Source organism: Desmodus rotundus, chromosome 12, assembly GCF_022682495.2.
Source record: "Desmodus rotundus isolate HL8 chromosome 12, HLdesRot8A.1, whole genome shotgun sequence".
NCBI classification, from domain to species: domain Eukaryota; kingdom Metazoa; phylum Chordata; class Mammalia; order Chiroptera; family Phyllostomidae; genus Desmodus; species Desmodus rotundus.
In genome coordinates, this window is record NC_071398.1 from 36,858,773 (window position 1) to 36,884,424 (window position 25,652).

At 45.2% G+C, this 25,652-nt stretch overlaps 1 protein-coding gene and 1 pseudogene across 10 annotated transcripts in view; one reads left to right on the plus strand and one right to left on the minus strand.

The window, feature by feature from the left end:
- SIPA1L3 (signal induced proliferation associated 1 like 3) overlaps positions 1-25,652 on the plus strand; it is a 226,640-nt gene that overhangs the window by 45,818 nt on the left and 155,170 nt on the right. The gene's annotated exons all lie outside the window — the stretch shown is intronic.
- LOC112319957 (V-type proton ATPase subunit e 1 pseudogene) lies at positions 13,982-15,201 on the minus strand (annotated as a pseudogene).

Sequence of the window (25,652 nt, forward strand, 5' to 3'; positions counted from 1 at the left end):
ACCAAACCAGACAGGCAAACAATCAAAAAACCCCTTTATTAAATGAATATGATGGGAGTGGAATGGTTTGCTCTTTTAAAATCACGGTTAGCCTGTCATCGAACTGGAGCAAGGAACAGTGAGGGGCTGGAAGTTTTTAAAAGCCTAGTAGTGAAATTTCAAAGTGACAGTTTTACTAGTAGATTAAAGGAAATAATGTTTCAACCATATTTTTATGGGCCCATTGGTATTAATGGTGCCATAGTGCCTTCCTTTTGGAGTCTTGGGGCCAGTTGAGATGGTACATCTCCTAGCATTAAAAACTTTGCCATGTTAACTAGAGTACAGCAATTAACACATATTTTTAAATTAGCCTGTTACTCATTTAAGGAGGCCAAGGAGTGGGAAGCTAAGGTCAAGTGCTTAACACTTGGTTATTCAAATACTTCCAAGGAACTAGCCCACGCTGCTGACGCCATTCTGAATCTCTGCCATCCATCAAGGATCCCGCAGTTGGAAGCCATCTCCCAGGTTGCTCGCTTCTCTCCTGCAGCCACAGTGAGCCTCTCAGTGTAGAGTGAAGGAGTCACCACACTTGCATGAAGACAAAGGTGGCTGCACTCTCCTCCCCTACAGGAGAGGAGAAACTCAAGAATGTGGGGATGGGAGAGTTCATCTCATTCAGCTATCGTTGGATAACTCAAAACTGTGGTGTCACATCCCCTTTAACCTTCTCTTAAGAGGATGTCGGGTGTGAGCTGAATATAGGCTTGGCTGCTGTAACAGACCCAGGGCAGCAGTGGTGTAAGGCAGCAGTTGATTCTCGCTCATGAAGCAGTTTGAGAGTGAGCAGCCCAGAGCTGATGAGTGTTGGGACCCAGGATCATGCCATCTTGTTCCCCATTGCTGGGGTGTTGGCCTCATCTGCAGGGTTCCAGCTGACTCCCCAGCATTACCATGTGTGCATTTTGCTTCATGGGAAGGGAGGGTGTGAGAGAGAATAGGGTACCTTCCCCTTTCTCTTATGGCAAGAGTTCTTTTTTCTTTTCTTTTTTTTGGGGGGGTGATAATCCATACACCATAAAATTTACCCTTTGGAAGTATACAATTCAGTATTTTTTGTTTTAAATATATTTTATTGATTATGCTATTACAGTTGTCCTTTTTTTTTTCACCTTTATTCCCCTTCATCCTATACCCCCTCTTCCACCGTCATTCCCCCACTTTAGTTCATGTCCATGGGTCAGTCATACATGTAAGTGCTTTGGTTTGTCCATTTCCCATATAATTCTTAGCCTCCCCATGTCTATTTTGTACCTACCATTTATGCTTCTTATTCCCTGTACCCTTTCCCCCTTTCTCCCTCCCCATCCCTCTCCCTGCCGAAAACCTTCCATGTGATCTCCATTTCTGTGATTGTGTTCCTGTTCTAGTTGTTTGCTTAGTTCATTTTTGTTTTTTTAGGTTTGGTTGTTGATAGTGAGTTTGTTGTCATTTTACTGTTTGTATTTTTTATCTTTTTCTTAAATAAGTCCCTTTAACATTTCATATAATAAGGGCGTGGTGATGATGAACTCCTTTAACTTGACCTTATCTGGGAAAGCACTTTATCTGCCCTTCCATTCTAAATGATAGCTTTGCTGGATAGAGTAATCTTGGATGGAGGTCCTTGCCTTTCATGACTTGGAATATTTCTTTCCAGCCCCTTCTTGCCTGCAAGGTCTCTTTTGAGAAAGCAGCTGACAGTCCTATGGGAACTCCTTTGTAGGTAACTGTCTCCTTTTGTCTTGTGGCTTTTAAGATTCTGTCCTTTTCTTCCATCTTGGGTAATGTAATTATGATGTACCTTGGTGTGTGCTCCTTGGGTCCAATTTCTTTGGGACTCTCTGATCTTCCTGGACTTCCTGGAAGTCTATTTCCTTTGCCAGATTGGGGAAGTTCTCCTTCATTATGTTTTCAAATAAGTTTTCAATTTCTTGCTGTTCCTCTTCTCCTTCTGGCACCCCTACCAGTCAGATGTTGGAACGTTTAAAGTTGTCCCAGAGGTTCCTAAGCCTCTACTCATTTTTCTGAGTTCTCGTTTCTTCATTCTGTTCTGGTTGAATGTTTTTTTCTTCCTTCTGCTCCAAACCATTGATTTGATTCCCGGTTTCCTTCCCTTCACTGTTGGTTCCCTGTACATTTTCCTTTATTTCACTTTTCATAGCCCTCACTTTTTCATCTATTTGGTGACCATACTCAGCCAATCCTGTGAGCATCCTGATTAGCAGTGTTTTGAACTGTGCATCTGATAGGTTGGCTATCTCTTCATCACTTAGTTGTATTTTTTCTGGAGCTTTGTTCTTACAAAGCTTTCAGCTTTCAGTCACCTCAATCTCCTACAGCTTTCAGTCACTTCCTCTGCTGCCCATAAACAAATTGGGCCCTTCTGGCGCTGATTCCCAGGTGGCCGGGTTTGTGTACGTTCCAGGACTCTGTCGGTCTCTCCAATGGAGTCTCCCGTGAGGCTGGGAGTTTCTCCCGCACCCTCAACCCCCACAGGTTTTTTTCAGTCAGAGGTTTTGAGGCTTTATTTCACTACGCTGGAACCCTGGGTTACGTGGTCTGTCTTGCTCCACAGTTGTTCCTCTTGGTTTATCTGCACGCAAATGTGGGACTGCCTGGTCCTCCAGCCACCACCTTGCCGTGAGTCTTCTCCATCTTGGCTGCCTGTCTTGCCCCTTCTACCGGTCTGGATGAATGTTTCTTCTTTAATTTCCTGGTTGTTGGACTTCCGTACAGTTTGATTTTCTGGAAGTTCTGGTTATGTTTTTATTTTAAATTTGTTGTTGTCCTTCATTTTGGTTGTTTGAGGAGGCGAAGTTACCTACCTATGCCTCCATCTTGGTCAGAAGTCCACAATTCAGTGTTTTTTAGTGCATTCACAAGGTTATACAACTGTTATCATGATCTTAATTGCAGAACATTTTCATCATTCCAAAAAGAAACCCTGAACTCATTCATTCCCCATTCCTCCCTCCTCTCAGCTCCTGGCAATGACTAATCTACTTTCTATGTCTGTGAATTTCTTCTTCTGGGCATTTTATTTAACTGAATAATGTAATATGGCCTTTTGTGTCTGTCTTCTTTCATGTAGCATAATGTTTTCAAGATTCATCCATGTGGTAGCATGTTTCAGTACTTCATTCCCATATATGGCTGAACGATACTACATTGTATGGCCATACCACTTTTTATTTATCCATTATGAGTTGATGGACCTTCGGGTTGTTTCCACTTTTTTATTATTATGAATACTACTGTTTGTATACAAGTTTTTGTGTAAACCTGTTTTTCAGTTTTCTTGAAAATGTACCTGAGAGTGGAATTGCTGAGTCATGTGGTAACTATGTTTAACTCTTTGAAGACCAAAACAGAAGTTCTTAATGCTTACTCTTAACATCCGCTTCACACAATCATATTTTTAAATTAATAAAACACATGGGATTACAAGGTAAACCAATTGTGTTGAAATACAATTTTTCAAATATTAAGGTAACAAGTTTGTGATATAGTGTGGCAAAATCCAGTGACAGGCCTAATAACATCATTTCAAACTATTAAAGGGCATGAACACTATTTTGGGATGTTTGTAACAAGTGTAATATGATTATTTTGAAAACCTGTGTTTTCTATTGGAAGAAATTCATACGTGTTGTGAAGACTATTATAATTTGCCTACATTCATAATTGAAGGAAATGCTAAATCTCTTTTAGAGATTACAAAAATTAAAGAGGTTATCCCTGCCCACCCAAATTAATGTAGCTTCTGAATTCTTTCTTTTTCTTTTTCAAAATTATTTTTTATTGATTATGCTATTACAGTTGTCCCAATTTTCCCCCTTCCACCCAACACCCGCCACTCCCTCAGGCAATCCCCCCACCACTGTTCATGTCCATGCGTCATGCGTATAAGTTCTTTGGCTTCTCCATTTCCTACACTGTACTTTATATCCCCATGGTTATTCTGTAACTACCTATTTGTACTTCTTAATCCCCTCATCTCTTCACCCATTCCCCCACACTCCCCTCCCATCTGGCAGCCATGAAAACATTCTCTGTATCCATGATTCTCTGTTCTTTTTGTTTGCTTAGTTTGTTTTTTAGATTCAATTGTTGATAGATTTGTATTTTTTGCCATTTTATTGTTTGTAGTTTTGATCTTCTTTTACTTAAGTAAGTCCCTTTAACATTTTATATAATAATGGTTTGGTGATGAATTCCTTTAGTTTTTTTCTTGTCTGGGGAGCTCTTTATCTGCCCTTTAGTTCTAAATAATAGCTTTGCTGGATAGAGCACTCTTGGCTCTAGGTCCCTGCTTTTCATGACTGAATATTTCTTGCCAACCCCTTCTAACCTGCAAAGTTTCTTTTGAGAAATCAGCTGACAGTCTTATGGGGATGCCCCTGTAGGTAGGTAACTGCTTTTTTCTTGCTATATGTAAGATTCTTTATGTTTAACCTTTGGTATTTTAAGTACGATGTGTTTTGGGGTGGGCCTGTTTGTATCCATCTTGTTTGGGACACCCTGTGCTTCCTGAACTTTCATGTCTGTGTCTTTCACCAAATTAGGAAAGTTTCCTTTCATTATTTTTTCGAATAGAATTCCAAGTTCTTGATCTTCCTCTTCTCCTTCTGGCACCTTTATGATGCAAATATTGTACCTCTTGAAGTTGTGTCAGAGGCTGCTTACACTACCCTCATTTTTTTTTGGATTATTTTTTCTTGATGTTCTGATTGTTTTTTTGTTTTTGCTTTGGTTTTGGTTTTTTTTGCTTCCTTATGTTCCAAATTATTGATTTGATTCTCGGCTTTATCCACTGTACTGTGGTTTCCCTGTAAATTGGCCTTTATTTCAATTAGTATATTCTTCATTTCTGACTGGATCTTTTTTATGCTGTTGAGGTCCTCACTAAGATACTTGAGTATTCTATAACCAGTATTTTGAACTCTGCATCTGATAGATTGTTTATCTCCCATTTTGGTTGGTTCTTTTTCTAGAGTTTTGATCTGTTTCATTTGGGCCAAGTTTCTTTGTCTCCTCATTTTGGCAGCCTTGCTGTTTGTTTCTATATTAGGTAGAGCTACTTTGGCCCCATGTCTTGATAGTGTGGCCTAATGTAGTAGGCGTCCTGTAGGGTCCAGTGGCACAGCATCCCGTCACTCAAGCTGGGTACTCGTGGTATGCTGTTTGTGTGGGCTGAGTACACCCTCCTCTTGTAGTTGAGCCTTGATTGCTATCTGCAGATCAATGGGAGGGATTTACCTAAGCCAGTCAGCTGCAAGGACTGGCTGTGATCACTGACCACAAACCTCTACCCTCCGTGGAGGATCAGCTGTGCAGGGCAGAGTGGTGGTGTTCTGATATGGTCTGTAGTTGTCTACTGGGCGTGCAGTGTCTGGAATTTCCTGGGTAGTGCAGGCCAAGGTCAGCCCCCATTTGTGTTTTGCCTGGGGCCACCCTGCATGAGCTACAAAGTAGTCTGTGTTGTCTGCTACTTGTGCTGGGCTTAGAGATTCCCAAGCAAAGCCAAACTGTGAATCTAGGCTGGCTGCTGCTAGTGCCAGACCTGGGGCCACTTAGCAAAAGGTATTGGGGCCTGGGGCTCAACTAAGGCCAGATGTTGCTTGTTTGATAGGATTTAGTAGGTTGTAGAGCATGAGCCAAGACCAGCCATTCATATGGAAAAGTCACAGTTAACAGTTTGGGTCACCTGTAAATTGGGATCTCCAGGGCTGGACAAACAGTATTAGCCAGGTTTGATGGAGTCTCAGACACTGCATTGGCCTGCTGGCTCTGTGGCTCTGTGGCTCTGTGAGGGGAGGGCTCACAAAGGGACAATGGTCTCTGCCTGCCTTTCTGTCTGAGAGAAAACTGTCCCCCAGTTCTTGCCTTGATGCCAGACACTTCAGTTCCTCCCTGTACGCCACTGGTGCCTTTCAAGCTGCTACCCCAATGGTGGAGCTCAGAGAAAGTTAATCTGAGTAAGTCTGTGTGTGGATTCTTGAAAGGGAACTGCTTGGAACTCCAGAAGTTTCTTCCACTGACTCAGTTCCCACTGAGAAGTTGTGGGGACCTATCTTCCTGGCACTGGAACCCTAAGCTGGGAGACCTGGTATGTGGCTGGGACTCCTCACCCTGGAGATATCCCTCCCGAATTTTTATCCACCACACATGGATGTGGGACCAGCCCATTCCCTGTCTTCACCTCTCCTACCAGTCTGAGTGAATGTGGTTTCTTTAATTCTGTAGTTGTCAGGCTTCCATTCAATTTGATTTCTGAAGGTTCTGAATGATGGTTGTTCTGTATTTTAGTTGTAATTTTGATGTGGTTGTGCAAGGAGGCAAGCCATGTATACCTAGGCCACCATCTTGACTGGAAGTCTGGGGCCCCTTGTATACTGTCCCATTTTGAAAGGGTCATTCAGAAGCAGTACAGCCTCTCCCACTTCCTTGCCATTGGTCCAAACATGACCACATCTGGCTGCAAGAGAGGCTGGGAAATATAGTCTTCACTCACATCCGCCACGTACCTGGCTAAAATATAAGAGTTCAATTATTTAAAAGGGGAGAATGGGTATTAGGGGACAAGAAAAAGTCAATGTTGCACTGTCTCTCATACAGCCAGTTCACCCTCCCCCAGGGTTCAGAACCTGTGTTCTTCATTCTGATAAGCACCTGCCGAAGGAGTTGGTTTGCCTGTAGAGGCCATGTTGTATGAGAAATGTGTGTCTTGAGAACAACAGAATGCCACTCAGAGTGGTGAGCTGCTCCGTGGTGTTGAACTGAGCCTGCCTGAGGGAGTAGCATATGCTCACCTCCCATCTCACATTCATGTCAGAGCAAGTGCTCATGAAGTGGAATGCTGGACATCTGCTCTGTCTAAATTACTTGTTCATATTGCAGGGCACGGGGTTGGTTGTGAGGGGGTCAGGTTCCTCATTGAGTATGTGGGAGGGAAACCTCTTTGTACAATTTTAATGCAACCTCTTTGTACCTTTATTCTGTGCCGTAGATGTGTGGTTGACATCTCGAATGACTGGACATGATGTTATATTGGAATGCTTGATTCTAAGGGTCAGAAATAACTTCTAGATAGCCCAGAGCAAACTGTTTTGTTGGCTCGAAACCCAAGGTCAGCAACAAAGAGAAAAGGTAGCTTAGGCGTCAGAGGTGGGAAATCACAGGACATGTATGCTGCACTGGCAAAGAGACCCTCCATTGTTTTGGTTGTGGAGATGGAAGAACGACGATGCTGAGCATGATAATGGTGACAGGTTGTTTTGATTGAGCACTCACTGGTTGGCTGGCAGAATTCATGGGTGAACGTAATTTACAACAACCTTATCACCTAGACCCTACTGTGCCCCCATTTTCCTGATGCACAGTGGTTAATTGACGTGCCCCCTCCACCTCCCATATAGTTATTCACAGCAGAGGTGAGATTGATTCTGGCCTTTGCTCTTAATTAACCTTAGTGGTGTTGGGAGGGTGTAAGGTGAAATGTAGGAGTAGGAATTCTGGGCAGAGGAGTTGGTGTTTACTTTCATGCTCCTGTTTCCCAAGTTTTTGTTTTTTAAGGATCTTATTTATTTATAGACATGATTTTTTAAATTTGTTACTTGGCAAATATTCACAGTACCCACAAGGTGCCAGATCTGGGCCAGCAGACACAAGCACATCATGAAGCAAAGCCCCTTCATGGAACTAACAGTCTGGAGGGGAGGCAAGAGACTCAGACACTTGACAAATAACCTTCACAAGCTTGTTGCCACTGTGGTGAACTCTATAAAGGAAAAATACAGGGAGCTTGGAGAGTAAGTTAACTGTGGAATGCAGGGTCTGACCCAGGAGTGGGGGGCGGGGGCCCTGAGGAGGGTTTTTGAGCTCTGGTGAGGCTTACAGCTGAATGCAGAGGGGAAGCAATCCATCTCCAGGGCCAATTGGAAAGCCCCAACTGGTCGTACCCCCCAGTCTCACTGCACTCTGAGGAGACTGCCTGAGATTGACGTTTCCCCACCTACTGGCAAGTCACACAGCTAGTTGGGGCTCAGTTTCCTCATCTGTAAGAGAGGAGCAATGTTAGTCATGGTGGCAACTTTATTGGTGGCTGTGAGGGTTAAATGAGTTAATATATGTATTATTATAATATATATCACATTATATATGTTATACATAATATATATTATAATAATATATTATGATATATTAACTCATATATGACGTTTAGAACAGTTGCTGGCTTGGAGCAAAGGCTTTGTGGATGTTAATAAGTAATTAAAGCTAATAGAAAATAATTAATTAACTAATATTAAGCTAATAGAAAAATCAAATAACCCAGCCTAGGGTCAGAATCTAAATTAGGAAAGTGCTCAGTGGGGGCTGCCAGACACAGGGATTTGGTATGTGGGTCAGGGATGCAGCCACTGGATACCACTCCCCAGGAGGCATTCAAAAAATATGCGGGTGGATTGGTTTCGCAGTGAAGGGGGGAGCACTACAGGAGTTTAGGATCTGGGGGCCAAGGGTGTTAAATATCCCTCAATGCAGAGAATTGGTACAGTAACAAAGGATTTCTCCATCCAAAGTGCCAGCAGAAGCCCTCTAGGGTGGGCCTCCTGCTCTCTGCCTCCTGCTGCATTTTCCTCTCCAGACGGCTGCGCTTACAGATGCAGGCTGCCCCCAAATGCCCTGACCACCGACTCTACCTCCTAAAATGTTTATGTGCTGTCCCCACCCTGTGGCATTTGGAAGCACTGCCAGCTCGTCTGGCAGAACATGTGAAACCAAGTAAGTAGTCCTGGTTTATCAATCAGGGTGCTTGGGTTGCAAGCAACAGAAACCAGCGTGGGCCCCCTGCAGCAAAAGTAAAACTGAAAAGTAGCTCTGGGGTATTGCAGGGTGGGTATTCAGGGTCATGTTCTTAGGGCCATCCCATCCTGGGATTGGAGGAGGTAGTGGAGGGTAGCAGTGAAGAACTCTGACTCTGTAGCTGACATCTGGACCATCCATCCCAACCTCAGTCCTTATTAAGAAGTTTCCCAACTTTTCTGGGCCCCAGTTTTTCATCTGGTGCCAAGAACAGGAGGCTTGCTGTGAGATTCAATAAGTTGATGCTTGAGACATTTAGAACAGTGCCTAGTACAGAATATGTGGCTAGATGAATATTAGCTGCTATTTTTATTCTACTGCTATTGTTATTACCATTATCATTTTTATCAGCATCTTAAAATTCAAATTCCTCAAGTGAAACAACTGGTTGGCCTAACTTGAATCATTTGAGTGGGCAGGGTCCCCCCCAGATAGGAGGAATTGGGGAGGAACAGTTGTCCCCGGGACAAAGAGGGCTGCCATCACCAGAAGTTGGGGCAGAGACACCCGGCGGGCCCAGATACCAGATGTCCCCCATGCTCAGTGATCTGACTTAATAAGTGTTGGATATTTGCCTGCTTTTTGCCATGGCTTGGGTTCAGCACAGAGGACACAGAAGAGACTGTGATTCCCCAGGTCTCCTCCTTACAGGTTTAAAGTTCAGAGGGAAAGAGCTGGAGAATGAGGGTCCCTGTTAAGACCAAGTGCCTAGACCAATGCCTAGCCTTTCAGAGTAAATATTTGTTGAATGAATAAACACACAGAAAAGCAGTTTATGGGAAGACACAACCAAGGCATGTACTCTGTGGTCACACCAGTTATTTTAAAAGAAGCTCATGTTTGCACCTGCAGCCTCCCAGAGTGAGGTGCAAATGGGTGTCTACCTGCTTGTCCTTGCACACAGTAGGTGCTTAATAAATAGCCACTTAGTGATCTCATGAGTGCGTGGCCCAGCAGTTGTACAGTCAGGGGCATAGCCAGGCTTGGGGGAACTGGCTGCCTGCTCCACTGAACAGGATGTGCAGACATGGCTCCAGGATGCATCTCTGTGGAATGCGGTTGCTAATACAAATGAACTTCCTCACGTCACAAAGCATCTATTATGTGGACAGTTGGATGACTTGCCGTGGGACTGGGCGGCTTCTCAAGAGGAATTTCATAGCTGCATTTATGTTTCAGGCTTCCCTTCAGAGATGGGCTTTTCCCATGAATGACTCTCAATAAGAAAAATAACAATACCTAGCTAGCACTGTGCAGGTGCCTTGACAGTGCACAAGATTAACCCGTGAAATTCTCACAACGGTTCATGAGGCCAGTACTACTCCCCCATGGTGCTAAGGCTCAGAGAGGTAAATCAACTTGCCTGTTGGATGCACAGCAAGTGAGGAAGAAGGTTGGGATTTTGGCCACGGTCTCTTACTCCAGAGCTGGGGCTCTTCATACACAGCCTCCTTTCTCTCTTTTGTACTAACTTTAAAACAGTATTTTATTAATTTGCACATGGCACATTATTTAAAAACAAAACAGTCAACTTCCTTTCCATCCCTGAACCCTCCACAGAAGCAGCCACGGTGACCCATCTCCTTTTAGAAATTCTCTATACACAATAAATATTCAGTACATAAACACGGCAGCCACTCTACACCAAGGGCAGCAGACTGTAACCCATGAGCCTAATTTGGCTTGCTGCCTCTTTTTGTATGGCCCAGGAACTAAGATTGGTATTCACATTTTTTAATGGTTGGAAAAAATCAAAAGAATAATCATGACGTCAAATTACATGAACTTCAGGTTTTAGTGTCCATGAATAAAGTTTCATCAGGGCAGTGCCATGCTCACTCAGCTACATATTGTCTGTGGCTGCTTTTACACCCTAACAGCAGAGTTCAGTCGTTGCCACAGAGACCAGATGGCCCCAAAACTGAAAATATTTGCTACATGGCCATTTATAGAAAAAGTTTGCAGATCCCTGCGTTACACGCTTTCTCTCAGCGCTGTGTCTTAGAGCGCTTTTCTCGTACTGGTGTCTGTGTTCCCTGCACCCTTACACATCAATTTTATTTCATGGAAACAGAACCTGGCTGCAAGCTGTGTGCCAAGCCCAGGTGTGTGGCTGGAGGTGGATTGGTTGGTGCATCCACTCACGCCCACTTTAAGCATTTCTTGGGCACCAGCTGCATGCAGGCCCCTGGCTGGCAGCGTGAATGGGTCTAGGCCTGCCCTCAGGAAGCCACAGGCCACTGGGGGAGTTGGACCTTGTCCTGCAGTCCCACAGATGGATGTATTCAGGTCTGCAATCACAGGCCTTCTCTGACCTTCCGCCCATTTCCCATGCTTTGTTTTTATTTGTGAGGTTTTTTTTAAGTATGTATTTATGTGCTTCAAAATTCAGTTCTGTGTGCGTGCCCGGGTGTGTCTGTGTGCATGTACATAGATATCATACAACTGACAGGTCTGCCCTCTCCTACCCTTTCCCTGCCTACCTAGTTCCTCCACCTCTGAAGTAATCATTTGTATTAGTTTCTGGGATATCCTCCTAAGCTTTTTTTAAAAATACAAATACAAACATCTATTTTACCCTTCCCATCCTTTCTTATACAGAACGTAGCCTACTCTACACCATGTCCCACAATTTGCACTTATTTATTTATGTATTCATTCATTCATTTTACTTAACAGCACTTCTTAGAGCTCTCTCTTTATGCAGCTGAGTGGCTTCTTCCGGAGCAAAGGGAAGGCCTCTAAGGCTAAAGTAGGGGTGGGGGGGCTATTCTAGTTTCAAGAGCCTCATGATCAAGGGAGGGAGCATGGCCTCGATTCTAGGAGCGCCTGGGTGTGGAGTTCTGCTCTGTTTCCTTCCATGCCCTGCTTTTCTCTGTGGCCAGTTACACGTGGCCTTTGTCACATGTGGCCAAGGAGAGGCCCAGAATGTCCTTGAGAGCGGGTAATTGTGGTTAATAGTGAAAGAAAATTTCTCCTGGGAGCTGTTTTCATGAGGCGAGATCTGGTGTCCACGGGTTTGCAGGCCTATCCCTCTGGCCTCTGCAGTCCTTACCAATCATGTGCCAAGTCCCATCACCTCGTGTCTTTTCAGGGAGAAAGTCACAGTGTTAACCACAGCAGGTGTTTAGAGGGTAACACACACACTGACTGCACTTAGTTCCAAGGTCACCACGTAGGAAGTGCTCCGTGTGTGGTAGTGATAGCTTTGGTTTCTTCAGGGCCGGCCAGGCTCATACTTGTTAGTGTAGTTCACAGTGAAGAGTTTTGATTAGGGAGCCTGATCACCTGCCATCTTATATCCCCTCTGCCACTTACTGTCCACGTTGGGCAAGTTGATTAACCTCTCTGTACTTCTGTCATCTGTAAATGGAGATAATAATTCCTACCTCTTGGTCCTGTGCCAAGGAGAAAAGGTGTTAATATTTGTATCGCACTTAAAACGGTGCACAGCAAGTAGTGACGTGAGTGGATGCCAGCTATTATTTTTATTTTACCACATACCTTTGCTTTCCATCAGGGGCTTCCTGTAGCAGACTCAGGGGAACTCAGTCCAGTGATGGTCGTGCTACCACCGTTTTAGGAGAGCGGTACTCTTCATTAGCACTAATACTTCACCTTTTCCGAAGAACACCTTTCTGCAAATACCTGGAGCAAAGCATTGCCTTTTTAGTCAAGAATAATAGTTCCAACAGACTCACTCCCCTTTGTATGTCATTGGCCACGTAAAGTCACGTGTCCACTCTTAACTGCAAGGAAGGCTGGGAAATCAAGAATTTTCCTAATTGTCTGTCCTATTACAACACAAATATGATCACAGGTGTGCTCAACAAATATTTGTAAGCACACAAACCCATTTACCAGTCTGGCCCTCACAAGGGACTCTCCTCCCAGCGTTTACACATGGCCATGTTGTAGTCAATTTGCAGAAAGTGACCCGTAGAATGTGGCAAAGCAGCTGTTCCCCAACCCAAAGTGCTGGAAGAAAGCTTGTGAGGGACACAGTTCTAAAGCCTCTTGAGCTGTATCTGTCTAATCAGGGGAATAATTCAACCTCCTAGATCAAAGGGAGGCAGGCTCTGGGAACTGGGCCTAAAGCAGGCAGAGAAAGGTTGCCAAACCGGTTTCTTCAGGCAGGTCTGTTTGCCTGCTTGTCTGATTGCCTGGTGGACAATCCCATTGGCTCAAGAGGCCTTCCAGGTCAGGTCCTCCCTTAGACTAGGCCTGTCTCTGCAGGCGGCTGGATCCCCTGGGACCAAGAAGGGCCTACTGTGTGTCAGATGCTGTCCAGGGTGCTGGAGATAATCAACCGTACCTCGCAAATACTTTGGTTCCAGACCACCGCCATAAAGCTACTTCCTAATCTTGATGGTGGAGGGACTTGCCTTCAGTTTGTAAATAAATTGCGACATCTGTGAAATGTAATAAAGCAAAGCATAATAAAACAAGGTATGCCTGTAACATTTTGGGGCACTCGCCCTGTGCCAGGCATCGCAAGTAGTTGGGTTAACTCATGTAATCCTTTCAGCAGATCTGTGTTAGACCCGTAACAGATGTGGAAAGAAATTAAAGGTAAATTGTTTTTAGGAAACTTATTTTACATAATGTTTAATTTTTTTAATTATGAATGTTTGTTATCTTGGAATAACATGAGCCTTTTCATCGATGGCTTATTTTGTTAGCCTGCTTTTTAAAAACAAAAACAACTTGACTTTTTTAGAGCAGTTTTAGGTTCATAGCAAAATTGAGGGGAAGGTACAGAGATTTCCCACGTGCCCCTGAAACTGGAAAAGTCAGCATTAGTGCTGCCTCTTCCCGCCAGAGCCAGGAAGTAAAGACAGGGACTGAATCTTCATGGGGGCTTTATTCAGATGCCAGCGATCTGAGAAGTAGATTGTGCATCCTAAACCCTGTCTTAGCATCTCGTCCCACGTCAACCTTTTTTATAAGGAGAAGAAAAGGGTAGGTGAGGGGTTTGGGATTCAGGGGAAAAGGTTAATCAGATAAAAGTTGCATTCCAGCGATTTTCCTAGTACCCCTTCGTCTGCTGACCAGTGATTCTTTTTTTATTTTCCATAGAAAGCAGGAAAATAATTTATCTCAAAAGATGGCAGAAGTAAGAAATTTCACCCTGAAAATACACTTTGGTGTGATTCTTTTGGGACAGATCTCCCCTGGAACAGATTGCTCTTTTGGCTTCCGCCCTGGGGTGTTGTTGTCTCCTGCTAGTTTTTAAACTCGTCACTGATTCCCATGTCACAAGCAGGCAGGAGCCATCTTCCAATCCACAGGTGCCGAGGAGAGAGTGCATGTTTCTCAGAAGAATAGCACCTTTTATCTCATAAGTGGGCATACACGTTTTATGTTAAGGAGGCCCATAATTCATCGAAGTGTAAAAAAGGTGCAGGAAAATTGCTGCATTGTAGAATAAGGTATTCTGCTGTGGTGTGAATGTTGGACGCAGCTGATGGCCAAAACAGGCGAGTCAGGGAAGGTGGGCTGGGTTTGGAGGTGGTTTGCATCTAGAGGAATTTTCTTCATGACCTCAGGGGCTGAGCACTGGACAGTGGGTCTTCTTCTTCAAGGCCAGTGATGTTTGAGATACCAGGTGGTTTCATTTTTCAACTCTGGTCCAAAGAGAGGGTTGAGTTGGGCCAGAATTGCAATCAGCCAAAAGAGACAGCAGCAAACTGAACAGGTTGCCAGTATGGTGATGATAACTCCCTGGTTGGGACCTTTAGGGATGAACCAGGGCACCAGGAGGCCGAAGATGCTCCAGAACATGCTCATCACCATCAGAAGCACCGCGAGGCCACTGTACGCCATGGCTCACGCTGGAGCTGCCAGCCCACTGCTGCACTTTGGTCCCTCCGGGAAGTGACCAGCAACACTCTCTCTGTGCCATGGTCAGCAGCCATTCTCTCCCTGGAACACAGTGGCTCAGGTGCCATCTTGATCACTTGCAGTCCTCCTGGGGCACGAAAGTTGAATTGCTTGTAGGCCTCTTAGAGTCAGGGGGGATCCAGTCATGCATCCCAGTCCCTGGGACAGCAGCTTTCTACATGTGTTAATCACTAAGCCTATTAACTATAACTAAAGTTAAAAAATTTTAACTCTGAGCTCCGCCATTATCAACGTCCCCCACCAGAGTTGTACGTTTATTACAATTGATGAACCTGCGTTGACACATTATTATTGCCTGGAGTTTATAGTTACACTGAGGTTCACTCTTGGTATTGTGCATTCTGCGAGTCTGGGCAAATGTATAGTGACCTGTGTCCACCATGATGGTATCAGACTATTTTCATTGTCCTAGAAATCCTGTGTGCTCTACCTGTTCATCCCTCTCTCCTAATTCCTGGCAACCACCAGTCTTTTTACTGTCTCCAAATTTTTATGTTTTCAAGAATATCGATTGATACACTATGCAGTCTTCTCAGATTGGCTTCTTCCACTTAGTAATAAGCATTTAAGGTTCCTCCATGTCTGTTCATGGCTTGATATATAATTTCTTTCCATGGTCTGAATGCATCACAGTTTATCCATTCACCTACTGAAGGACATCTGGGTTGCTTCCAGGTTTTGGCAATTACGAATAAAGCTACTATAAACATCTGTGTGCAGATTTTTGTGTTGACATAGTATTCAGCTCACTTGGGTACATACCAAGGAGTAAAGTTTTCCAGAGTGGCTGTACCGTTTGGCATTCCCACCAGCAGTGAGTGCGAGTGCCTGTGGCTCCACATCCTTGCCAGCGTTTGGTGTTGTCAGCGTTCTGGATTTGGGGCATTCTGATAGGTGTGCGGTGGTATCTCATTTTTAATTTGCATTTTCCCGATGGCATATACTCTGGAAGCATCTTTTCATACGCTTATTTGCCATCTGTATATCTTCTTTGCTGAGGTGTCTGTTAAGGTCTTTGACCCATTTTAAAATTGAATTGTTTGTTTTCTCCTTGTTGAGTTTTAAGAGTTCTTTATATAGTTTGGAAAACAGTCCAAGATATTTTTGTAAATATTTTTTTCACAGTCTGTGGTTTGAGCTCTCATTCTCTTGACAATGTCTTCCACAGAGCATTTTCTAATTTTAATGAAGTCCAATTTGTCGGGTTTTTTCTTTCATGGGATGTGCCTTTGGTGATGTGTCTAAAAAGTCATAGCTGTGTCCCAGGTCATGTAGGTTTTCTCCTACGTTATTGGCTAGTTTTATAGTTGACATTTCACGTGTAGGCCTGTGGCCCATTTTGAGTTAACTTGTTGTGAAAGGTGTCAGGTCTGTATTCAGAGTCTTTTTTTTTTTTTGCATGTAGATGTTCACTTGTTCCAGCGCCATTTGTTGTAAAGGTTATCTTCGCTTCATTAGTATTGGCTTTGCTCCTCTATCAAAGATTTGACTGTGTTTATGTGGGTCTGTTTCTGGCTCTTTACTCTGTTCCACTGATCTATTTGTGTGTTCTTGCACTAACACCACTGTTTTGATTTCTGCAACTTCGTAGCGAGACTTGACGTTAAATAGTGTCAGTCCTCTGACTTTGCTTCTTTAACATTGTGCTGACTGTTCCGGGGTTTTCGCCTCTCAGAATAACTTGCTGAGAGTTTGATTTGGACTGCCTTGCATCTGTAGATCAAGTTGGGAAGAACTGATATTTTGACAATATTGACTCCTACTGTGTATGAACATGGAATATCTCTCCATTCATTTAGTTCTTGTTTGATATCTTTCATCACAGTTTTATAGTCTTGCTCATATAACTCTTGTATGTATTTTGTTAGGTTTATACCTAAGTATTTCATTTTGGAGGATGTTAATGTACATGGTTTTGTGTTTTTAAAGTCAAATTTGCTATAAATGGTTATTATTTCCAGGAGTTTTTTGTTTTCGAGTCTTTAGGATTTTCTACATAGGTGATCATGTCATCCACAAACAAAGACAGCTTTATTTCTTCCTTCCCAATCTGTATATCTCATTTTTTTCTTTTCTTGTTTTATGGAATTAACTAGGACTTTCAATATGATGTTGGAGCGATTTTTCAACTGGTGTGCCACAAGAATGTTTAAAATCTGCATCACCTGACTATTTAGTCAGAGGCACTGACCTCTTTTCCCTTAGACTGTCAAAGTAAAAAATGACAACAGCCAACACAACAGTAGCCTTCCAGGGTGAGTGAATCAAAATTAACCAATTTTTTTTGTCAGATCATCAGAAAATTATTTTTTTTGATGATTTGGTATGGTATACCACAGAATTTAGTAATTTGTTTGTTTATGCCATGAGGTGAAAAAGGTTGCAATTGCTGTGAATGTTGAAAAGCAGTGGCGAGAGGGGGCATCCCTGTTGTCCATGTTCTCAGAAAGTGTCAGACTTCTCAGCACTAAGCATGATGCTATAAAATTGCCTTTTCAGTCATTAGTTCCCCAGGCCAAACGTTTGGAGGGTGGGAGCCTCACATCCACTTCCTTAGTCCAATCCTGACCATGCAATAGGTTTTTAAAGTGCGTCTGAATGAATGAGTGAATGAATGACTCGTACGGTACTATTAACAGCTAAACAGAATTTACTTGCAGTATCTTTTGAGCAGGCGTCAAGTCAGAATTAGAGAGGCAGCAGAGGATAATGATTAAAAGAAGGTTCTGGAGCCACAGTTTGGGGTTCTAATGCAGCTCTGCTGCTTACTTACTGGGTAACCTTAGGCAAGGGACAGCGCCTCTCAAGATGCCAGTTTTCTCATCCATGAGGTGGGGATGATAATAGGACTATCCTACGGGCTGGCCGGGAGGGTTGAATGAATTGGGATTTTAAAGTATCCGGCACACAGGTACAAGTGTAGGAGTCAGCTGTTGCTCTTAGGTGTTATGTGGTACTTTTGACTTGAATAATTGAGCCTTTGCTTCAAGTATGAGGAGAAACAAGCTCAATTCCAGGGGAGATGAAGTTCAACCCCTGAGCCTGAGAACCAGTGACTTCAGTCAAAAACAGCTGCTCAGCACTGATGTAAAATCAACCCTGACCAGTAAGCTTGCTCAGTGGTACAGATATGATTAGAATGGGAACTTCTGGAGTTGTGAGGAACTGTGTGTTCTTTGTGGAAGAAGTTGGAAGAAAGACACAGCCTGGCTGAATCTCCTGAGAACAATGAGTCACTTTCCCAGATGCGCCCTGTTGTGCAGTCTCAGGGAGCATCGCAGGGGTCCTCTGCAGGGTGGGGCAGGGCAGCGGTTAAGGGACCTGCACAGTATTGGATCCTTACTGAAGTGCTAAAATGTGACCTTGGGCAAGTGACATGCTTTCCAAGCCTCCACGTCCATCTCTGCAAAATGAAGAACAAGTTACTACATCAGGGGACTTGTTTATGAGCTTTGAACTACTAAATCACCTTACACAGTTTCTGGCACAGAGTAGGTGTTCATTAAACGTTAGCTGCATTACTATATTGCTGTATTGTTATTGTTGTTACAGTTGTGCTTTAGGTTGCTTTGGAATAATGCTGGTCTGGAGTCTACAAATATCTCTGATGCAGACAACTCTATAGCAAACTAGAGCATATCATCCTGGTGAACCCTCAAGAAGATAATTTAGGTAGTCACTCAGCAAATATTTATAGAGCTCCTAATCTGTGCCAAGCACTTTTGTAAGCTCCAAGGACACAGAGGACAAGACAAACCCAGTACCTGCCCTCCTGGAGTGCAAGGCCTGGTGGCAGAAGACAGACTAGGAAGAGACTGTGTATCAGAAGTGATGGGTAATGCTGTGAAGAAAAGCAGGCACTGTGATGTGTGTGCTGGGAGGGGTACCTTGAAGAGTGGGATCAGTAAGGCTTGTCTGAGGAGGTAACATTTGACCCAACACTTGGAGGATAAAAAGGAGCCAGCCATGCAAAAAAGTTGAAAAAAGCAGGTGTCTGGCAGCAAGAAGAGTATGTGCAGAGGCCCTGAGGTAGGAACAAGTTTGGTGAGTTGAAGGAGCAGAGAGGAGGCTAGCATGGCTTGACTTGGGTGAACAAAGTAGAGAATGTGGTGGCAAGGACTTGTAGGCCCTGAGTCTGCTCCCTGAAACCTCTACTTTCTTCCGTCTCTGGGAGTGTTTGGAGTGAAGGGAGGGGCTGAGGGGAGCTGACTTTGGCATTGAGAAAGAGGTGTGGGAGGACCAGAGACCTGGCTCCTCCCTTGATCTTACCAGCCTTTTCTAGTCCCTGACCCAGAGACTGCAGGTCATTTAAGTAAAAGACCCTTCACTTCATGGCTGGGTTCTCTGACTTCTTGGCCAAGACCGTGGTTTTCATTTTTTGTCCCAAAAGTGGCCCAGCTGTGCTATCAGGCAAATCCTTGATGCTCTACGCCCAAAGCCCACTTTCCTTCTTACCCAAAGGAGGCCAGCTGAAAGCTAGCTGCCCTGGAAAAGTGCTTGATAGCAGCCCAGCCAAACCTAGCCTTCTTCTTAAGGGTGTGAGGCATTAATGAGCTCTTCTGTTTGTGCCGGAGGTGAGGAGGGTATTAAAGCACCGGGATTTGGTAGAATAGAGCAGCAGATAGGAGCCTGGACTCTGGATTTCAACTCTGGCTTCACCACCTACCACCTAACTGCTCTTGGGCAAATAACTTACTGTGGTTCTTTGCCTTGGCTTTCTCATCTGTAGGATAGGAATAATCATTTCTGTGCTTTAGGACAGCATACACAGGAAGTGCTAGCTATTATTCTCATCACCTTCCGATTTTGTCAAAGTGAGATGAGTTCCTCTTTCCTCCCGTTTCTTGTCAACAGTTAAGACGCTTGGGTTTCAATTCTGTTTTTCCATATCAGTCAGTTCTTGCCCAGGAGCTTGTTCCTGGCAAACAGCCAGGTCTCGGGTGCCAAAAAGCAGACCTGCTTCATGGGGGACAGGTTATTCAATGCCAGGAGGCTGAGAGTAGTCAGGATATTTGTTACCAGAGATTGGGGACTGTGTGGAACCTCGCCGGTGGTGACTGCTCCTGCCTGCCAGGGAGAAAACCGCTTCCTTCAAGGCAGTGCTCTGTGCTCTAAACCCTTGGCTGAGTGTGAGAATCAGGGACGACTGTTAACATCTGCCCAGTCCTCTCCTCTCCCCAAAGGGCTGGAGATTTTCCAAAATTCCTGAGTGGGCCACCAGGATTTCCAGGCACTGAATATACGCTATTGAATTTAGGGGCCAGATCATTCTTTTGGGGTTGTCCTGGGCATGCCACGACCCATGAGATGCCAGTAGCAGCCCCCAGCCATGACAGTTCAAAACGTGTGCAGGTGTCCCCTGGTGTGGAGGTGGCAAAATCACCCCCAGTTGAGAACCAGCAGCCTAAAGCCCTTAAGCTTAGCCATGCCTGGGAATCCCCGGGCCAGCTGGGCCCACAGATATCCAGGGCCCGCAGCAGAGGTTACCGCTTCTTTAGTTCTAGGTGGGGTCTTCCCACTTAAGGTGGATTCTTTGACGTGGTGCATCCCTGCACTCCTTGTTGTGGTGGTGCATCCAGGCTGGGCCTTGGGTTTCTACTCACCCAGTGGGGGTGCTTGAACCTGGGGCATCCTGGGAGAGGAGAGAATTTGGGGTTCATGGCTGTACTTGTTGATGTTGCTTAGAAAGATATCTTGAGTAGGCCACCCACCTGGCCTTGTTTGGCTTGGAGTTGTCTGTTCTCACTGGCAGAGCTCACGTGTTTCTTTAGGGTTCCATGTGGCAGGGCCCAGGAGACGGCATCTCTGATGTATGCCCTGCAGAATTCTGAACTGGTCCTCAGGGAAGAGAGAGAAAAACTCTCTCTCTTCCCTGTCTCCTCTTCTGGTTGCTGAACTGCCCTGGAGTGTTTCCGAGTCATTTTGTACCATAAATTGATCTCTGACCAGGTGAACCAGATTATCAGATGCCTGGGAGCAGGGATGGAGCCATCTATTTTGGGGGTCTCTTAGGCCTGGCAGGTGGTAGGTGCTCATTCATTCATTCACTACTTATCATTTGGGGTTTGTGTGTTGGGCAATGCATTGAACACATATGGAAAAGCAGCCAATGAGAAAGTTGGAGGATTCTCTTCACATAGGACCCTGGTCGTGGGGTGAACATTCATTGAACCCTGGCTTGTGCTAGTTCTATGGGGTCTGGAACACTAGCCTAACCTTTACAGAGCTTTCTGTTCTTGTTGGGGTGGGGACAAAGAATAAACACACAAATAGCTGAAAGAGGCCGAATTGTAAGTGGACTGTAATTATTGCTCTTTCACAGCTGGTCAGCAGGAACCCTGGCCCCAACTCTAAGCTCCTGTGTCCTTTGCCACCAGCAGGCCAATGGGGTCCTTTGAGAGAGTCCGCTTTTGTTTAATGTGTAGCTGGTGGGTGATCACAGTGGACATCTCGGCTCATGTAAAGGGTATGAGTTTAATTGGGCCGCTCATACTGACAGTAACAGTTACATATAGCTGTAAGTGTCAGGCCCTACTCTAAGTGTTTTTTTATTATCCCCCTTTTCCAGATGAAGAAACCGAGGCATGGGGTTGGGGGGATGTAACTTGTCTGAGGTTGCACAGCTAAGTAGTGGCAAAGCTGGGACTTGAGCCCAGGCCATCGGGCTTTAGAGTTCTCACTCTAAAGTACTCTGTGGAAACATGAGTGGTTGAGCAGAACCAAGATCGTTCACTGGCTGATCTGTCTGGGGACACGAGGAAGACCTTGCCAATGCAGAAAGGAGCAGAGTCCCGATTCCAGATCCATAGGGAAGAAATACCCCCAGAACAAAGGCCAGGGGGAAAAAAATCTAAGAGCAGGGCTGGGAAAGAGTAGTGTCGCTGGTCAGTCACCATCACCCTGGAAGCCCTCCGTGGCTCCTGGACTCCACCTACACACAAATTACTGAGAAGTGGAGGGGGTGAGGGGAGTTTCAGTAGCTTCCCAGAGGCCGTGCAGAGAGCAGCAGGTACCAGTACAGCTGCTGAGCTTTTCCTGACCTGTGGAATTGCTCAGGGCCTCCTGTCACTGTGATGCTCTGTTGCAGAGATGACAGTCCATCCTGATTTTTTGGAGCTGAAGGCTAATTTCTGTTAGGGGCTTGCTGGGAACAGGGTGGAGATTTGGGCCCTTCAGAGCTTAGGTGTGAGGCTACGGAGCCTTGTAGCTAATGGCTTTGGAGTCAAACTGTAGGCAGCTGCGTCCTGGTGCTGCCCTGTACTAGCTGTGTGACCTTGGGTAGGTGACTTCACCTCTCTGAACTTCAGGCTCTTCATTTGTAAAATACCTACCTCATTGAAGTGTGTGTGTATGGGGTTGGGGGTGTTAATTCAGTGAGGTCACCTCATGTAAAGTCCAGAGCCAGGCACTCCCTGAGTGCTCAGTGCAGAGGAGAGATTATGCTGTGGGAGGCAGTGTCACCGAGTACTTAAGGCGAGGCCTCTGGAACCACTGCTCCCAGCTCCATGGCCTTGGGCCAGTGGCTTTAGCCTCTGTGCAGCTGCATTTCCTCACGTTAAAACAAGGATGATGCTAGTCCCTACCTCATTATTGAGTACACTGTGAGCGTTCGGTGAGTCAGTACCGGTGAAGCATTTATTACGGGGCCTGGCGCTCATGGAAAGCGTTAACTGCCAGGATTATAGCTATTGATTAAGAATGTGGGCCCTTGGCCTAGCAACCAGGTGAGAAGAAACCTCTCACATAATAATGTTATGAACGGGTTGGTTTTAGGAAACTCCACTTTGATCAGCCACCTCCCCCTTGGGCATGAGCAGTGGCGACATGAGACTCCGTATGGTTGTGTCAGGGACTCTTTTCCTCCTCTCACGGGAGAGTTGGCCTTTCATGGCTGAATGACAGAAGCTAAAAGGAGACAGTGAGAAAGCCAGGGAGTGGAGGCACACCAGGGCCTCAGGGAGTAAAGGAAGGTTCAGTTTTTGTTCCCATACGTGCTGGCTCCGCAGTTAGTTGTGCAGGATAAGAATGAGCATGGGAATCAGCAGGCCTGGATCCCAGGTGCTCCTGTGGCGTGACTTTAGGTGAGTTCCTCAGACTCACTCAGTATCAATATTCAGTCAACACAGAGCTTGGTCGTTGTTGACTCTTCTAGAAGCAGCAGGGCACTGAGCAGGTTAGAAGGGTGGGCCCCAGGGTCAGTCACCTGTGTCAACCCTGCATACATCATGTCCAAATGGTGGGACCTTGAGCAAGTGGCCTGAGTAAACTAACTGATGCTCCAGTCTCCTCATCTGTGAAATGGGAGCCCTTCTCATGAACTGCTCTTTATTCTATCTAAAGTCCTTAAAGCGGCACCCGGCACAGAGAAAGTCCTCCGTGCACATTGGCTGTTACTACTGCTGCTATTGCTGACCCATCGTAGAAGACAACATATGCAGAAAGTATAAACCATGGATATGTTCCAGAGAACAGAGCCCTGACAGAGGAGTTTGGGAGAAACCTCGGCCTCTGGAGGGGCTTGTTCAGAGAGAACATTCGAGCTTTTGCGTTTCTAGAATGTAAGCGAAAGGATGTGAGAAGCAAGGGAGTAGGAAGGTGCCGAGTAGGAACAATATCTGACTGCCGTCGGGACAGGTTTCCCAAGGTCAGATTATTCCACTAGATAATTTGAGGTGGTGTATGAATAAACACCAAACATTTTAATAGTTGTACTTTTATTTGAATGCATAACAGGAAAAGAATTTCAGTAGTACATCAAGCCCAGTATTCCATGGCTGTTTCTGCTTTGGGTGAGGCTAATGTTGGTATGTAAACCAAAGTAAAAGTAAATACAGTTAAAGAAAAGTGCAAAGTAAATAGCTGTACAGGTGTGAGGACGTGGTAAAGATGGTGCCAGTGCGTGCAGACCCGGCAGTCGGAGCGTGCGGCAATAGGAAAAGGGGGTCCACACTGGGCTTTGATCTGGTTTTTCAGCCGTGGAAAGTCTGTGGCTCCCCTGGGATGTTACTGAGCTGTTGGTTCCCTTTCTGTCTCCTCCTTGGCTTTTTTGTGCTGTTGAAGACTGGGTTACAGCTTCTGAGGGCCCTGCACCTCAGAGTGGAGCAGCAGTCTGGCAACTATAGTCCCCTCCGCCAGAGGTGACGGTGTGGGTGATAAAATGTACCAGGCATTTGCTGCTGGCACCTTCGCTCCCTGCAGTGGGATGTAGAAGCTGTGGTAGGGCTTTGAGCAGCTAATTGTCACAGTGGTAATAATCTTTGACCAACACTGAGTGCGTGCCAGCAATGGGCTAAGCACTTTACACACCTGATGGCATTGAACCCTTACTCTGTGAGGCAGTGTCAGTTGGAACACGTCAGACTGCAGGTGACAAGATGCCTGGTGAATCTTGGCTGAGCACTGGAGGTGACAAGGTCCTGGGGCAGAGGCTCAGTGACACCCTTGAGAACTCGGTGCTTTCTCTCTTTCTGTGTCCCAACCCTCGATGTGTAGGCATTTTGTTCCGATGTTGATTGTTGCATGGTCTGAGGAATGGCTGCCCCCACGTGATGATAGCGTCCCGATACACAACATCTCAAGCAGGGAGAAGGAGAAGGGGAAAGGCTTTCTCTTCCTGTGCCTGTTCTGTCTGAAAAGAATATGTTCCCATAACAACCCTACCCTCAGCAGGCTTCTCTTTCTCTCTCATTGGCCATATAGGAGCCAGTGGCTGCCCCTAGCTGCAAGGGAGGCTGGGAAGCTGAAATGTCTGTGCAGCAGGAGGCAGCAAGAAAGACAGGGGTTGGGAATGGCCACAAGTTTCAAACCAAGGGTTTGCTGCAGGTAGGCACTGTTACTGTACTACCCACGCCCCCGCCCCTCCCAGAGATGAGAAAAATCAAGGATCGGAGAGATGGCTTGTCAGGATCTCATAGAGTTTGTGATAGCAGAGCAGGGATTTGAGCCCCAGTCTTTCCTCCTCAGAGCCTGAGGTCTTAACTCCTGTATAGTTCTATCTTCCCAAGTGGAAGGCCCAGAATGCCACTTTGCCAGGACGTGGTATTGCCGCATAAACCAGGATTGCCTCAGTTCAAATATTGGCTGTGGCACCTAAGAGCTGCATAACCTTGGATAAATGACTTTCCTTCTCTGTGCCTAAGTTCCCACATCTGTACCAGGAAGAAGAATGTCTGGAATACTTCCAGGCACATGGTAGACATCCGCTTTTTGATGAGTGTGTGAATGGAAAAATTGAGTCAGAAGACACGCAGAGGTTGTTAAATCGTTTTGGATTTGTATCCCAGGAGGCCTCCAGAAAAGCATCACTTCACCAGTAGGAGCCAAAATGACCCCTTTCCCTAATACTTTGTCAATATTGGCTCTTGTCTGTTAGGAAAACATTCATTGTTATTTGATCAGTAATGAAACCAGTCTAATATTTTAGGTACATAAGAAAATGTCCATATTTTTCAGGGCTGCAAATTGAAACATGTAAAGGTGAAACAACATGTTACCGGAATTTACTTTAATTCAGCAAGAAGAAAAAATGGGGGAAAGAAACAGGTTAGGAATAGATGAAGTTTATGTGGCAGTCTTGATAATTACTGAATCTAGGTTCAAGTGCATGGGAGTTTACCTTTCTCTCTACCTTTTTAGAATGTTAACAATAGCAACAACAAAAACCCCATTCACCGCCCCAACATACACATAAATACACACACAGCCTAAAAATTGAATAACAGTGAAACATTGCTGTTTCCCTGCTGCTCATGGGTGGTGTTGGATAAATGACAGCCTTGCAGCCCTTGGTGTCTGTCCCCAGTCCTCCTCTCCATGGGTGGCTGGAAAGCTATTAACTTTCAGACCCAAAGCAGCAGTGT